This window comes from Saccopteryx bilineata, chromosome 4, assembly GCF_036850765.1.
Source record: "Saccopteryx bilineata isolate mSacBil1 chromosome 4, mSacBil1_pri_phased_curated, whole genome shotgun sequence".
Lineage (NCBI taxonomy): Eukaryota > Metazoa > Chordata > Mammalia > Chiroptera > Emballonuridae > Saccopteryx > Saccopteryx bilineata.
In genome coordinates this window covers 144,597,503-144,614,691 of record NC_089493.1, presented here as the reverse complement: position 1 = coordinate 144,614,691, position 17,189 = coordinate 144,597,503, and the positions used below count along the sequence as shown (strand labels likewise).

Genomic DNA, 17,189 nt, shown 5'->3' with positions numbered 1-17,189 from the left:
GCCAGCCGGCAGGGCGGGGCTGGGCTGGGCGGCGCCTGCCGGCCTCTTGTGTGCTTGTAGGGTTTCTTCAGTCTGCCAGGTCTAGCAAACCTTCTTGTGTCCTGAGCCGCAGCATGCTTATTCCCTTACATCGCTAAATGTGTTAGTGCTGTCACTGAAATACTGATGAAGCTGAAGATAAGGGTGGCTCTATCTTCAAGACCCCAATAAATGTAAAAGCTGCTTGAAAAGCAAATGCGATGAAGCTGATGGTGTCGGGTGCACTCCATTTGGAGGCCTGACCCTCAGTTCCAAAACCCAGTTCCTGGTTTTCCCTTCTAGTTACTTAAGTGGCAGTGAGTTCATGCATCCTTGCGTGGCCTGCTCTGTGGAGAACAGGAATTGTGATATCTTGAACACTGTTTTTATTTTACATAAAACTAAACAGAGAAGCATTATAAGCTAAACCATCTCCATCTACGTCCCAGCGAAAAAAGCTGACCTTGTTATATTTCCTGGGCGGGTGGGATTGTCCCGTCAGAACCCCGAGGGCTGAACGATGGAGCTTGTCAAAGAGCGGCCCCAGGTAATGAATCATCTTATCACAGGCCACACATATTAAAGGAGGGTTGTATGAACACTGTGCCCTCCACAGTCACCTTTCAATGTCAGCTTTAACCCTTGTTCCAATCGCTTTTCATCAGAGGATCATTTTATGCAGCAGCTTTAAATGGGGGCTCTCAAGAGCTCATTAAGATTTCTGGAGGGATAGAGTATTGGTGTGGAGGAAAAGTTGGTTAAAGTATCTATAACTCATTCACAGATCAGCTCAGTCCCAGAAGCTGTTCCTAGAGTTGTGCACAGAACAGAGCAGCCCCTTCATTCTTGCCAGGCCGCTGGCCTGAGAGGTAAACTTGAAGAGTGCAAGATAGAACCCCGACCCACTGATGTGTATTTCCCTCTAATTTTTCTGTTCCGGAGTCCAGTAAAATGTACCACTGAGGCCTGACCAGGCATCCACTGACTGATGCGCAGTGGATAGAGCATCAGACTGGGACGCAGAGGACCCAGGTTTGAGACCCCAAGGTCGCTGGCTTGAGTGCAGGCTCATCTGGTTTGAGCAAGGGGTCAGTCTGCTGTAGCACCCCCCCCCCGTCAAGGCACATATGAGAAAGCTATCAATGAACAACTAAGGTGCCGCAATGAAGAATTGATGCTTCTCATCTCTCTCTCCCTTCCTGTCTGTCTGTCTGTCTCTATCTGTCCCTCTCTCTGTCTCTTTCTCTGTCTGTCACACACACAAAAAAAATGTACCACTGAGAACTTGTGATGGAAAAAATGCTTTATTGTTCAGAAGAAATGACTAGGAGTTTATTCGTCTGATCATTTGGCAGGTGCACACCCATCGTCTTATCAGTGGCTAGAGCTTCAGCCTTCGCCCACAGTTACCTGTAAGAAAACAAGCCTCAAAGTCGAAGTGTGACGGGTGCTCTGCGTGCAGTGAATTACCATTGATTTTGTTTATATATATATTTTATTTTAAAAACAGTATTGTGATAGTTGATTTTATGTGGTACACAAACCTCCCAAAGTGAAAAAATTACATTTACAGAGAAATCAGTATTGCCCACTCGTGAAATCTTGTCTGAGTGTTTTAGAAACATTCCAAATGGCATCATTCCCCACTCCCAGTGCCAGAAGAGACCTAGACACCCACAGTTCCAGAGTAGATGAATTGGCCACACTCACTGTGAAAATCATAGCACTGTGATTTTTAAAATCTTAGTAATATAAACACAATCATGTTCCCAGAAAAAGGTTCAGCCCTGAATCTGTGGGCACAAAGATGGTCTTATGAAGTCATCAGATTACACTCCCAAAAAGAGGACAAAATTATCTGCTGTGTGTGTTTCTTTGGCTTGTATTAATGTGGTACAAAAAATAAGAATATATTGCAGTCAGGTTAATATAATTAGCCTTGCTCAAAATACTGCATAATACAGGATTACTTTACACAGCCCATTTTCAATTCCTTAAAAATCTCCACAAATTTCCCAAAAATGGTACAAAAATAAAACTCTTTATATATTTAGATATTCTTTTCTTGTAAGTTCTTGACATTAACTATTTTTCATATTTGAAAATTAACTGAGAAGTAATAACATTAAAGTCTAAATGAACATTGGAAAAACATGTTTTACTCACTGATAATTTGGTGAGGTAAGCCTATAGAGAAGGCATCTTTACCACTAAGAGTCTCTTGGCTATCTAGAAACCGAGATGGGATGACCAATAACTAAGAGCCCTGACTGAATTCAGACCTGTCTAGGATTAGGTTTAGGCTTCACCTTCTTCTAGTTATATGACTTTGGGACAATGATATAACCTTCCTAAGTCAGAGCCTCATCGTCAAACTCCTGTGACAACCTCTGTGAGGCAGCCTGAGCCAGTGGCTCATGTAGCTAGGCAAGGGGTACTGGAAGCAGATGCCCCTCCTCCTGGAGAGACATGCCCTAATCTCTCTTCAAGCTCTTAACTTTCAACTCTCAACAAGAAGAAATCTCACTACCAGGGACATGCAGTTTTGCTTTTTTTGTCTGGAATCTATGTTTCTATTTCCTGGATCTCAGTAATTTAAAGGGCTGGGAAATCTTGATATAGAAAAATATTTAAGGATGTTTGTTTTCTGTTCTTCTCCCTACCCCAATTTGTAATTATGAACAAACTTGGAGGTAAAACTTCAGTCAATTTTTATACGTTTCTGACTCTGCCATTTATGTGCAGGCAACACTGTTCTAAAGAGTGATTATTTTGAACAGAAATACTAAATTTTAAAGTACATATCTTAACCGAAAGCTGTTAAAGTATTTTATTTTATTATTTACCTTTTTAGCTCAAAGTTTTTTATTAATTTTTTTAATTTATTGTGTTTATATGGATTCAAGTGTCCCACTCAATATAACACCTTCAACCACTACCCTCATGTCCCCCATTACACCCCCTTTGTCTTCCCTCTCCCACTCTCTCTCCCCCCTTTTCTCTGAGACTTGCAATCCTGTTACCTGCATCTATGTTATATATATATAATATAATTTCACTAATCCCTTAACCTTCTCTGATCCCATTCCTCATCCATCTTTCCTCTGACAGCTGTCCCTCTGCTTCCTGTGACCCCACCTCTGCCTCTATTCCATTCCTCAGTTCACCATGTTCATTAGATTCCATATATAAATGAGATAATATGATATTAGTTTTTCTCTGCCTGGTTTATTTCACTTAGCATAATAATCTTCAGGTCCATACATGCTATCACAAAAGGTAAGATGTCCTTCTTTTTCATAGCCACATAATATTTCATTACGTAAATGTACCACTGCTTTTTATTCATTCATCCGCTGTCAGACACTTGGGCTGTTTCTAGATCTTGGCTATTATAAAAAATAATGCTGCAATAAACATCAGGGTGCATATCTTATTTTGAGTTAGTGTTTTTGAATTTGTAGGATATACTCCTAAAAGTGGGATGGCTGGATCAAAAGGCTGTTCCATTTTTAATTTTCTGAGGAAACACCATACTGTTTTCCACAGTGGCTGTACCAGTCTGCATTCCCACCAGCAGTGCAGGAGGGCTCCCTTTTCTCCACATCCTTGCCAGCACTTATTCTGTGTTCTTTTGTTGATGAGCACCATTCTGAACAGGTGCGAGGTGGTATCTCATTATAGTATTTGCATTTCTCTGATGATTAGTGACATTAAACATTTTTCCATATGCCTATGTCCTTTTTAGAGAAGTGTCTATTCGTTCCTTTGCCCATTTTCTTAATTGGATTGTTTACCTTCCTGGTATTGAGTTTCAGAAGTTCTTAATAAATTTTGGTTATTAACCCCTTACCAGACATTTTGGCAAATATGTTCTCCCATTGTGTGGGTTGTCTTTTTATTTTGTTAATGGTGTCTTTTGCTGTGCAAAAGATTTTTAGTGTGATATAGTCCTATTTGTTTATTTTGCCCTTTATTTCACTTGCCCATGGAGATATGTCAGCAAAAATATTGCTACGAGAGATATCAGAGATTTTACAGCCTACGTTTTCTTCCAAGATCTTTATGGTTTTGCAACTTAATTTAAGTCTTTTATCCATTTTGACTTTACCTTTGTGAATAGTGTAAGTTGGTGGTCTATTTTCTTTTTCTTTTTTATGTACCTGTCCAATTTTCCCAAAACCATTTATTAAAGAGACTGTATTTACTCCACTATATGCTCTTACTTCCTTTGTTGAATATCAGTTGACCATAAAGGCATGGGTTTATTTCTGGGTTCTCTGTTCTGTTTCATTAATCTGTATGCATGTTTTTATGCCAGTACCAAGTTGTTTTGATTATAATGGCCTTGTACTACTATAACTTGATATCAGGATGTATGATACCTCCCACTTTATTCTTCATTTTCAAGATTGCTGAGTCTATTCATGTTCTTTTAAGGTTCCATATAAATTTTTGGAATATTTGTTCTATATCTTTGAAGTATGCCATCGCTATTTTAATAGGAATTGCATTGAACCTATAGATTGCTTTGGGTAGTGTAAACATTTTAATGATGTTAATTCTTCCTATCCATGAAAATGGTATATGCTTCTTCTTGTTTATATCTTCCTAAATTTGTATTTTAATGTCTTATAATTTTCTGAGTACAAGTCATTTACCTTCTTGGTTAAATTTACTCCTAGGTACTTCAATTTTATATTTTATTGTTGCTGCAATAGTAAATTGAATTGTTTCCTTAATTTCTCTTTCTGTTTATTATTGATATACAAAAATGCCACTGATTTCTAAACATTAATATTATATTTTTCCACCTTGCTGAATTCATTTATCAGATCTAGTAGTTTTTTGACTGAGATGTTTGGGATTTTTTATGTATAGTATTATGTCATCAGCAAATAATGATAGTTTTACTTCTTCTTTTCCAATTTAGATGCCTTTTATTTCTTCTTCTAGTCTCATTGCTGTGGCTAGGACTTCCAGAACTATGTAGAATAAGAGTGGTGAAAGGGGACACCCCTCTCTTGTTTCTGATCTTAAAGGGTTTGCTTTCAATTTTTGCCCATTGAGTATGATGTTGGCTGTTGGTTTGTCATTGATGGTCTTTATTATGATGAGATCTGTTCCCTATATTTCCACTTTGCTCAGAGTTTTGATCACAAATGGCTGCTGGATTTTATTAAATGCCTTTTCTGCATCGATAGATATAATCTTGTGATTTTTATCTTTCATTTTGTTTATGTGATGAATCACGTTTATTAATTTGCAAATATTATACCAGCCTTGCCTCCTCAGAATAAATCCCACTTGATCATTATGTATGATCTTTTTAATGTATTGCTAAATCCAGTTTGCTAATATTTTGTTGAGAATTTTAGCATCTATGTTCATCAGAGATATTGGCCTATAGCTTTCTTTCTTTGTAGTGTCTTTACCTGGTTTTGGAATGAGGATAATGCTTGCCTCATAAAATAAGCTTGGAAATCTTCCTTCTTCTTGAATACTTTTTAATAGCTTGAGAAGGAAAGGTGTTAGTTTTTCTTTGAATATTTGTTAAAATTCACCTGTGAAGCCATCTATTTCAGGATTTAGAGTACCACTTCAATTTCATTATTCATATGTCTACTCATATTCTGATTCTTCCTGGTTCAGTTTTGAAAGATTGTATGTTTCTAAGAATTTATTCATTTTGCCTAGGTTGTCCAATTTTTTGGCATATATTGATAGATCTTCATAGTATTTTCTTGCAATCCTTTGTTTTTCTGTGATGTCAATTGTTACTTCTCTACATTCATTTCTAATTTTTTTTATTTGGATCTTTTCTCTTTTTTTCTTAATGAGGCTGGTTAAAAGTTCATCAATCTTGTTTAACTTTTCAAAGAACTAGCTCTTGGTTTCATTGATCTTTTGTATTTTTTTTTAGCTTTTATGTCATTTATTTCCACTCTGACCTTTATTATTTCCTTTTTTCTACTTCTCTGGGCTATATTTGTTGTTCTTTTTCTAGTTCTTTTTGGTGCAAGATTAGGTGGTTTATTTGGGCTTTTTCTTGCTTCTCAAGGTATGCCTGTAATACTATGAACTTACCTCTCAGGACTCCTTTCACTGTGACCCACAGATTTTGGGTCATTGTATGTTCATTTTTATTTGTTTTAAGGAAATTTTTTTTATTTCTTCCTTGATCTCATTGTTAAACCATTTGTTATTTAAGAACATGCTATTTGGCCTCCAAATCTTTGAATGATTTTCAGTTTTGTCTTTTTTTTTTTTCTTTTTGTAGTTTATTTCTAGTTTCATGCCATTGTGATCAGGGAAGATGGCTGATATGATTCAGTCTTCTCAAATTTATTGAGACTTGTTTTATGTCCTAACATGTGGTCTGTCCTAGAAAATGTACCATGAGCACTTGAAAAGAATGTATATATATTCTGCTGCTTTGGGATGAAAGCTTCTGAAGATATCAATTAAATCTAGTTGATCTAGTGTGTCATTTAAGGCCACTGTGTCTTTGTTAATTTTTTGTCTGGAAGATCTATCCATTGATGTTAATGAGGTATTAAAATCCCCTACTATTATAGTATAGCTGACAATCTCGCACTTTATGTCCATCAAAATCTGCTTTATAAATTTAGGTGTTCCTATATTTGGTGCATAAATATTTACAGTGGTTATATCCACTTGTTGGATTGTTCCCTTTATCATTACGTAGTGACTTTCTCTGTCCTTACTATATAGCCTTTGTTCTAAAGTCTATTTTGTCAGATGTAAGAATTGCTACCCCAGCTTTTTTTCATTTCCACTTGCATGAAATACTTTTTTTCATCCCTTCACTTTCTTTTTTTTTTAATTTTTTTATTTATTCATTTTAGAGAGGAGAGGGAGAGACAGAAAGAGAGAGAGAGGAGAGACAGAGAGAGAGAAGTGGGGGAGGAGCGGGAAGCATCAACTCCCATATGTGCCTTGACCAGGCAAGCCCAGGTTTTCAAACCAGCAACCTCAGCATTTCCAGGTCGATGCTTTATCCACTGCGCCACCACAGGTCAGGCCATCCCTTCACTTTCGATCTGTGTATCTTTTGTTCTGAGGTTGGTTTCTAGTAGACAGCATATATACTGGTCTTGTTTTCTTATCCGCACAGTTAATCCATTTACATTTAACATTATTATTGATATGCACTTATTTATTGCCATTTTATTCTTTAAACCTACATTTCTCTTTCTCTCAATTTCTTTTGTCCTTTGCTCTTTTTATACCAGGCTCTTTAACATTTCTTGAAGTACTGATTTGGTTGTTATGAACTCTTTGAGCCTTTTTGTTTGTTTGTTTGTTTGGAAGCTCTTTATTTCTCTTTCAATTTTAAATGATAGATTTGCTAGATATAGTAGTCTTGGTTGTAGATCCTTGTTTTGCATCACTTTGAATATTTCTTGCCAATCTCTTCTGGCCTGAAGTGTTTCTGTTGAGAAGTCAGATGTCATCTTTATGGAGACTTTTCTGTAGGTAATTAAGGGCTTTTTTCTTGCAGCTTTTAGTAGTCTTTCTTTGTCTCTTAATTTTGGCATTTTAATTATGATGTGTCTTGATGTAGGCCTCCTTGGGTTCCTCTGTAATGGACTCACTCTGCTTCTTGAACTTGTGTGACTTTTTCCTTCATCAATTTAGGGAAGTTTTGGGCTATTATTTCTTCAAACAAGTTCTCTACCCCTTGTTCCTTCTATTCTCCTTCAGGAACCCCTATGATGCAGATGTTGTTTCTCTTCATGTTGTCACAGAGGTCTCTCAGTTTCTTCTGTCTTTTTGAGCCTCTTTCTTTTTCTGCTCTGCTTCTGTGCTTATATTTATCTTGTCCTCTAAATGACTGATTCAATTCTCAGCTTCATCCATCCTGCTGAGCCTAGTGTTGGTGTGTTCTGCTACCCATTATTGTTTGTGTTGGTTTTGGGTCCTCCTGGGTTGGCATCAGAGTCCTTCCCTGGAGTTAACTTTGCCCCCCAGATAGTGACTAAGCTCCCTGACTAGAACCAACAATTGGCTTCAGCAGACCCACACCTCAAATGTCCATGCTCCCAGCCTCTCTCCCTTCCCCTTGTGGAACCTAGCCCAGCCAGGCAGGATATCCAGGACCTGGGCTGGCAACTGTGAAGCTCCACTCTGTTCAATGTGTGCAAGCCACTGTGCTGGTGCTGACCACAGAAAACAGAACTCACTTCAGCTGGACCTGGTGTCCAGTGAGCTCTCCCATAAGACACATCACCAGCAAGGGAAAGTAGGTCCTGAACTGATGCTCCCCACAGCTTGCCACTACATATGCTGGCCTTAGGCCTCCCTGGAGGGAACCTGTTACAGATCAGTTGGGGACACTGACTGCAACTGACCCTCAGCAACCTTCTTGGAGCTACAAGCAATCCAAAGTTTGTGGATGCCTCTGCTGGGCCCAAGTGCACATGGAAATATGAAACCACACACATATGCTGGCTTTTACCCACACTGGGCCTGGGGGAAAGTCAGCAAAAGTCCCATGGTTCCTTGAGATTGCCTCATGCTGCTGCTTCTGTCTGTTGGCTGCTTGTTTGGCTTGGCTGTTGATAAAACCTCTAGTAGAGCCTAGAGCCTGGGGTAGTTCAGGAATTAGGAAGGGTGATCAGTGTGGTTCTCATCCATGGCCCCTGGTATCAGTCTGCCCTGACTTTTTTCATGAACCTCAGTAGGGTGTGACCCCCAAGAGTCCAGTGGATATAGCCAAAGCCCAGAGATGTGGTCTGCCCACAGTCTGGACCATTTCTATTGAATCCCCCAGGAGTCTGAAGCACCAATCATAGTCTCAGGAGCATGCAGTGTGTGTGCGGGGGGGGGGGGGGAGAGGAGTTCCAGCCTCAAAGCCAGAAAATAGAGCCCTGGGTAAGTGGTTTTAAACAAGATTTTCTGCACTGGCCCTTTACACCACAGCCCGTGTCTCTGAGAGCTCCCATCTCTTTCTCACAGACAGAAACCTCATGTCTTTTCACCACCAAATGCCATGTAGATACCTCTTCTAGGCTCTGTGCTCTAGGCTGGGGCACCTGGCCTGGGGCTTAGGACCCTCCCCTCCCAGGGCCAACCTTCCTGTAGTGAGAGTCTCTCTGGACCCTCTGCCACCACTTGCTCCTGGGAGTGGGCAGCCCTTTTGGCATCTCCACCTTTCCTACCAGTCTTGGTATGGCTTCCTCTTTGATCCTTGGTTTTAGACTCCTCTTTGTTTAGTCTTAAATTGGTTTTTCAGGATGATTGTTCTAAAATTTAGTTGTAATCCAATTTGGTCCTGAGAGGTGGCAGTTGGAGCATCTGTCTACTCCATTGCCAACTTGGAATTCTCAAAAGTATTTTAAAATTATATCGTACCGAACATCCTTCTAAGGTAGAAAGTCCTATTGGTAGTAAATGATCATGGATTTTATAATGACTATTATAGTGCTGAGAAAAATATTCTAGTTCCTTTACTTACCAAGTCAGGAACTCATGCAAATGTGGAAGCAAGGCAATACCTTGAGTACTAGCTATAGCCTTGTCTGAATTCCCACATCAGTCAATAATTAGCTTTGTGACCTTAAGCAAATTATTTGAACTCTCTGAGCTTCAATTTCACTATTAAATAAGGACCATAAAACTCTTCTGTACCTTTTATGAGAAATCCCTAGATTATGAAGATTGAATGAGATACATGGGATAAAAGCCAACCATGGTGCCTGATTACATACTCAGTAAGTGGTTGCCATCATCATCATCATCATCATCATAATTGTAGCATTTTCTATGTGTTTTGTCTAGCATTTTCTAGAAACCTATACTTGGTTTGAAATACAGCAAAAGACATTCGAGAGTATAGGCAAAAAATATGGGATCTGAAATCAGACTGCCATTCATCAGCTGTAAGACCTTGGGCAACAGACACCCTTTCTGTGTCTCAATTTCTTCATTTGAATAATGGGGATAATAATAGCATCAGCTTCTAGGATTAAAATGCTAAGAATGGGATCAGGCACATATCACCATTCAATAATGTTATCACTCAGGAAATGCTATCTGTATTACTAATCAAAATGCTGTGGTTTCAATTCATAGCTGTGCACACAAACCCGCTTCCTGTGTGAGGAGTTTGAGAATGTGAAAGTAGTAATAGTACGACCTTAAGTTATTTTAAAGAAACATCCTCCCACTGTATAGTGCAACGCGTATGTGCAGATGTGTGTGTTCATAACACTCATTCAGTGGGCATGCTTAGGGTTGGAAAGTATATTTATCATTGATTTGTTCAACTATGGAATTGGCTTCCCTCATGCCCCTGGCAATATTTTCTTTTCTGGTATTATTGAAGAACAATAAAAGCAAATAAAATTTTATTTTATCCTGGGTTCAGAGAATGCCTTTTATATTTTAACTGAAGCTCAGAATGTTTCCTAATAAAATTAGCTCTTGACCACTGTGAAATTTTCTTAACTGGCACAAGTCAAGTCCAAGACCGTCCCTTCGGTCTTTAAAGAACCAGTCACATTTTTTTAAAAAAACTAAGCCAGCCCTGGCCGGTTGGCTCAGCGGTAGAGCGTCGGCCTAGCGTGCGGAGGACCCGGGTTCGATTCCCGGCCAGGGCACACAGGAGAAGCGTCCATTTGCTTCTCCACCCCTCCGCCGCTCTTTCCTCTCTGTTTCTCTCTTCCCCTCCCGCAGCCAAGGCTCCATTGGAGCAAAGATGGCCCGGGCACTGGGGATGGCTCTGTGGCCTCTGCCCCAGGCGCTAGAGTGGCTCTGGTCGCAACATGGCGACGCCCAGGATGGGCAGATTATCGCCCCCTGGTGGGCAGAGCGTCGCCCCTGGTGGGCGTGCCGGGTGGATCCCGGTCAGGCGCATGCGGGAGTCTGTCTGACTGTCTCTCCCCATTTCCAGCTTCAGAAAAAATGAGAAAAAAAAAACAAAAAACTAAGCCTCATTAACAAAAACAACACAGAATAAGTGCTGGTGAGGATATGGAGAGAGGGAAACCCTCCTGCACTGCTGGTGGGAATGCAGACTGGTGCAGCCTCTGTGGAAAACAGTATGGAGATTCCTCAAGAAATTAAAAATGGAACTGCCTTTTGACACAGCCATCCCACTCTTAGGAACATATCCCAAAACACCACATCACTGATTCAAAAGAAGAAATGCACCCCCATGTTTATGGCAGCATTGTTCACAATAGCCAAGATCTGGAAACAGCCCAAGTGTCTGTCAGTGAATGAGTGGATTAAAAAGCCATGGTACATATACACAATGGAATACTATGGGGTCATGAAAAAGAAGAAAATATTACCTTTTGCAACAACATGGATGGACCTGGAAACTATTACGTTAAGTGAAATAAGCCAGGCAGAGAAATAAAAATATCATATGACCTCACTCATGTGAGGAATCCAATGAACAATGTGAACTGAGGAATGGAATAGAGGCAGAGGGGGAATCAAAGGGACCGGAGGGAAAACAGACAGAGGGAAAGGGGATGAGAGGATGGGATCATAGAAGGGACAGAGATTGGTGAAATTATATACACATAATACAGCATTATAGAGAGCAGAAAAGAAAATCCTGGAGGTAAGGTGGGAGGGCATTGGAGGAGAGGGGCAAGGGGGATGTTGAGGGGAACACAGGGGGGAGGCATTTGGGGGGACACTAGAATCTATGTAAACACAATAAATTAAAATCCAAAAAATAACTAAGCAATAATACCTTTTTTAATTAAAAAAAAAAAAAAACAGCCTGACCAACTGGTGGCACAGTGGATAGAGCATCGGACTGGGGTGCAGGGGATACCAGGTTCGAGACCCCAAGGTCTCCAGCTTGAGCACAGGCTCATCTGGTTTGAGCAAAGCTCACCAGCTTGAACCTAAGGTTGCTGGCTTGAGTAAGGGGTCACTCGCTCTGCTGTAGTCCCCCAGTCAAGGCACATATGAGAAAGCAATCAATGAACAACTAAGGTGCCGCAACGAAGAATTGATGCTTCTCATCTCTCTCCCTTCCTGTCTGTCTGTCTCTATCTGTCCCTCCCTCTGACTCTCTCTCTCTGTCTCTGTCATAAAATAAATAAATAAATTAAAACAAAGAAAAAATTAAAAAGACTTACTCATTTAAGTTATCCACAAATACAATCATTTTATGAATAAACAATATAGTTGAGCAGAGCTAATTTGGTGTGGAAAAAGAATTTGCTGTAGGACAGGAGCTGCCACCTAAAAGGACCACAAGGCCCTGATTAGAGAGAAACAATTTGTTGATACTAACAGAAGCCTGTGTCTGTTAGAGCAGTGGTCCCCAACCCCCAGGCTGTGGAACGGTACCAGTCCGTGGGCCATTTGGTACCAGTCTGCAGAGAAAGAATAAATAACTTACATTATTTCATTTTATTTATATTTAAGTCTGAACGATGTTTTATTTTTTAAAAATTACCAGATTCCCTCTGTTACATCCATCTAAGACTCACTTGATGCTTATCTCGGTCACGTGATACATTTATCTGTCCCACCCTAAAGGCCGGTCCATGAAAATAGTTTCTGACATTAAACCGGTCTGTGGCCCAAAAAAGGTTGGGGACCACTGTGTTAGAGGATACACCCTGGATCAGTGTTTTTCAACCACCAGTGGGCATACAGGTCTACCAGAAATTTCTGGCTGGTCTGTGAAAGAGTTAACCATCCTGATGTTGTATGAAGATTACAGACCCAATATTCTTAGTCAAATTTGCTTATGATCAAGGTGATTTCTGTCTTAGTAGTCCCCAAAATAATTTCCTATTTTCACCAGTCCCCAAGTGTAAAGTGATTAAAAATTACTGCCCTAGATTGTACAAAACCACTCATGGTGAGTCACCACTATTCAGCAGCTCTGGGCTGGAGAGAGGTGGATGGAGATGCAGGACACCATCAGCACCACGTTTTAATATTTTAATTTTCATATGTAGTAAAAAAATAACAATATTTATATGTCTAGAATTGAAGTAACATGATGCTTACATTGGGATGTTCCTCTGAATTATAATAATAGCTACATAACATAGCTAGAAGGCAACAGAGTAGGTAAGAGCATAGGCTTTAAAGGAAACCGGTCTAATTGGAACACATTTCTAGTTTCATGGCCATGGATAAATTATAGAACTCTTCTGGGCCTCTGTAAAACAAAAGTGGTAAGACTTCTCATGTACCTTTTTTTTCCCTTAAGTGAGAAGCAGGGAGAGACAGACTCCCACATGAGCCCTGACCAGGATCCATCTGGCAAGCCCCATATGGGGCAATGCTCTGCCCATCTGAAGCTGTTGTTCCGCTGCTTGGCAACCAACCTATTTTAGCACCTGAGGCAAGGCCATGGAGCCATTCTCAGTGCAGGGGCCAGCTTGCTCCAACCAAGCCATGGCTGCAGGAGGGGAAGACAGAGAGAGAAAGGGGAGGGGGTGCCCTGACCAGGAATCAAACCCGGAACATCCACATGCCAGCACTTTATCACTGAGCCAACTGACCAGGGCCTCACATACTTTTTTTGTGGGGCTATATGTGTAAACGCAGGAAAACTGCTTAGGACAGGGTCTGCTATGTCTTAAGCATTTAATAAGTTATATTAATTTATCAATAAACTAATGTGACAGCTGTTCTTTTTAGGATAAAAAACCAGCAACTGACTCTGAACTATGGGTTGCTAAAGAAATTCAACACATCATTTAAATAAAAAGATGAGAATCTTTTAAAGGAAAAAAATCACTATAAGATGAACAAAGATTATATTATAATAAATGCAGCTTTTAACCAAAGGATTGAGATAATAATGAATTCATTCAGTAAGTGTCCACTGAGCCCTTCTGTGGGTTTTATTACATCTGCATAGGAGAACTAATGAAGCCATAGCTGCTCGTATTTGTAAAATTAATTTCAAACCCCCTGCATAGAACATAAAGTGCATAGGCATAACTTTGACAGTGTTACTAGAGCCAGTGAAGTGCATTAGATGTATTCAGCTAAAGTCAATTGCTCAGGAATTTGGGGATTTCACATCTACTCTTTCATTGCATTTTTAATAATGAAATATATTAAATGTATAGAAAAACTAAAAATAATTTTTCAAAAAATTAATACAAAAGACAACCTTGTTCACTGCCTAAATATTAACATTTGTCCATATAACCTCCAGTTCTATTCAGTTGCTTTTTTTTTTTTTTTTTTTTTTTTTATTTTTCTGAAGCTGGAAACGGGGAGAGACAGTCAGACAGACTCCCGCATGCGCCCGACCGGGATCCACCCGGCACGCCCACCAGGGGCGAAGCTCTGCCCACCAGGGGGCGATGCTCTGCCCCTCCGGGGCGTCGCCCTGCCGCGACCAGAGCCACTCTAGCGCCTGGGGCAGAGGCCAAGGAGCCATCCCCAGCGCCCGGGCCATCTTTGCTCCAATGGAGCCTTGGCTGCGGGAGGGGAAGAGAGAGACAGAGAGGGGGGGGGGGGGGTGGAGAAGCAAATGGGCGCTTCTCCTATGTGCCCTGGCCGGGAATCGAACCCGGGTCCCCCGCACGCCAGGCCGACGCTCTACCGCTGAGCCAACCGGCCAAGGCCTCAGTTGCTTATTTTAAAAAGAAATAAAATATTACTGATAAACTAAAGTCTTAACGTACTCTTCTCCCATTCCTTTCTTTCCTAATTATTAGTATAAAATTGGTGGTTCCATTCATGCAATTTTTGCACTTTTGATACAAAATATTAACTTTTAAAAGCTATAAAATCATATGTGCAGAACAATGTTTTTAAACAAATATATATATATATATATATGGACATACTGAATAAATAAGAATCAAACACCTTTTGTTGCAAATTCAGCATAGGTATCTAAAATTCAGAGTTGTTGTGTTTATATTTTCCACCAAATACTCTGAACAGAGCAATCTACTTATGTAATATCCTGAATTAATAATGGGTTTGGCCATGTTTTTTAAACCAAATCTCAAAAAATCTCTAACAGAAGATTTTATTTTATTATTTGAAAATATTATATGAGTTTTAAAAAGATATAAAAACTCAATCACATTCAGTTATATACATATCAAATGGCATTTTAAAACGGAATAACTTTTTTTTTTTAATCTGCTCTTTTTAGAGACTGGGAAATAGATGTTTATGGGGTTCGTAACATTATAAAAATTTTACCCTGGCTTTATCTGAGTAACAATGATAAAGCAGTAACAGCAATAAGCAGCCTCCATCTTTCTAGGGACATATCACATCTCCCCTTTGAGCCCAGCTGGGAGCTCTCATCCCTCCTTCTCAGAGCTGCCACCACGTGAAAGCCGCGCTTCCCTGAGAGCGCGCTGGAGTTGAGCGGGGATCCACGCACGCTGTGCCCAGAGGGCCACATGGGCACTCGGCGGCTGCGAGGACTCGCGTCCCGGGTGGGCGACTGGCCAGGCGGGGCTGACAGGGGGGCCGCCCCGCCCGGCAGACGCGCCACACACTTTAGCTTTTTTAACCCCGCTTTTCCAAATTGTCCGCCCAACACGTGGTAGAATTTAGGGTCCAAAGCACACTTGGGGCAGTGCTGCAGGAGGTAATCACGTTCATCCCTGAGCACATTTCCTCCTGTGAAATACCTGTTTCAATCAGGGCGACCCTCCTGATCACTTGCGGCCGTCTGGGTGAGCACCTGCTCCGCGTCTGCGGCCGGAGGGCGCTCCGAGAGTGGGGAGTCCCCAAGACTGTGGCGCCCACATATAGTGCGGTGGACGCTGCCAGTCCGGCCACCCCGTGGCGGTGCGCTCCCAGGAGCTTGGCACTTGCGGAAACTGGCCCTCCTATTCTCGCCCTATGAAGAGGCGGGTGCCCTTGATAAAGGGCGCTGATGAGCCTTAATGGCCCTTGGCCGGCTCCGCGGTAATCACGAGGGACATGGATTTGTTGGGAAGCCTTGCTCCTGTGGTGGCTCAACTGCGGAGATGCGGGACTTAAGGTCTCAGAGCAGGTCGGCGCTTTCAGCAGAAACATGGCTCTGTCCCTTATTATGACAGAATTTTTCAGCCCAGACCTTCGCTGCCCTGACAGAGGTCACCCCTCCTTCACTCTCCCTCATCCTCGCCCTCCTTACCTCTCCCACTTCTGAAGGGAAAGGGTTAATCTCATTGGTGTCATCAACCCGAAGATCAATCAGACCAAGAAGGGAAAGTAAAGCACCTTCTGAAATCTTTCTACTTTCCTACCCAGCAAAACTCAGCAGTGCCACCTGTCATATATAGTTAAAGGCATGAGCAAAAATCTACAAGAAAAAATCCATTTTGGAACATTGCCTCTGAGGATTGAGCCAGAGAGGGCCAAGGCCTCTCATTTAAAGCAGAATTTTGGATTCTTGTGCTGTCACATTATTTTTCTGGCCACTGCATTTTTTAAAGTTTTATTGAATTTATTGGGGTGACATTGGTTAATAGAATTATACAGGTTTCAGGTGCACAGTTCAACAATACAGCATCTGTACACTGTATTGTGTGTTCACCACCTCAAGTCAAGTCTCCTTCATCATCACCTATGCCCCCATCTTGCTCCACCTTCCCCACCCTCATGTCCTTCCTGCAATCCCCACAATGTTGTCTGTGTCTATACGTTTTATTTTTTTCTTTGCTTAAGCTGAATTTTATTTTTCTTCATCCCATGAATAGTTCATATTCCTGGGAATAGGGAAGTGTTTTCTTGTGTAGCTTCCAGGATCAAGACTGTTGGCACACCCTTTCCGACTGACTGAAGAATAGCAAAAGGGCCAATTAACTAATGGAGCAACTGACTTAACAGCTATCATTCTAAACAGGTACAGTAGTAAGGTACAAGACGCTGTTTACAGATAGCTCTTCAGAGCTAGTCTGACTTCTCAGATCTTTGTTTGAACAGCATTGTTTACATTTTAATTAGTGCGCCCTTGTGGCAAAATAATATCATTCTAAAGTTCACTTGGCTCATTTCCGTGTGCAGTGCGGTTAACCATCTTATTTCCTAGAGCAGCTTCAGCTAAACGTTCCTTCGGGCTAAGTGATTTCTAAAAAAGATAATTAAAATAATGATATGTCATGTGCGGAGCCTTCACAACGGGGCTGCTATCATCTGTGATCCTGTTGGAGCACAGGTTTGATGATCTATCTGTAGGTGTGATTATC

General features: G+C 41.0%; 1 protein-coding gene across 1 annotated transcript in view; it reads left to right on the top strand.

The window, feature by feature from the left end:
- The window catches only part of POU6F2 (POU class 6 homeobox 2), a 602,035-nt gene that overhangs the window by 532,448 nt on the left and 52,398 nt on the right, over positions 1–17,189 (top strand).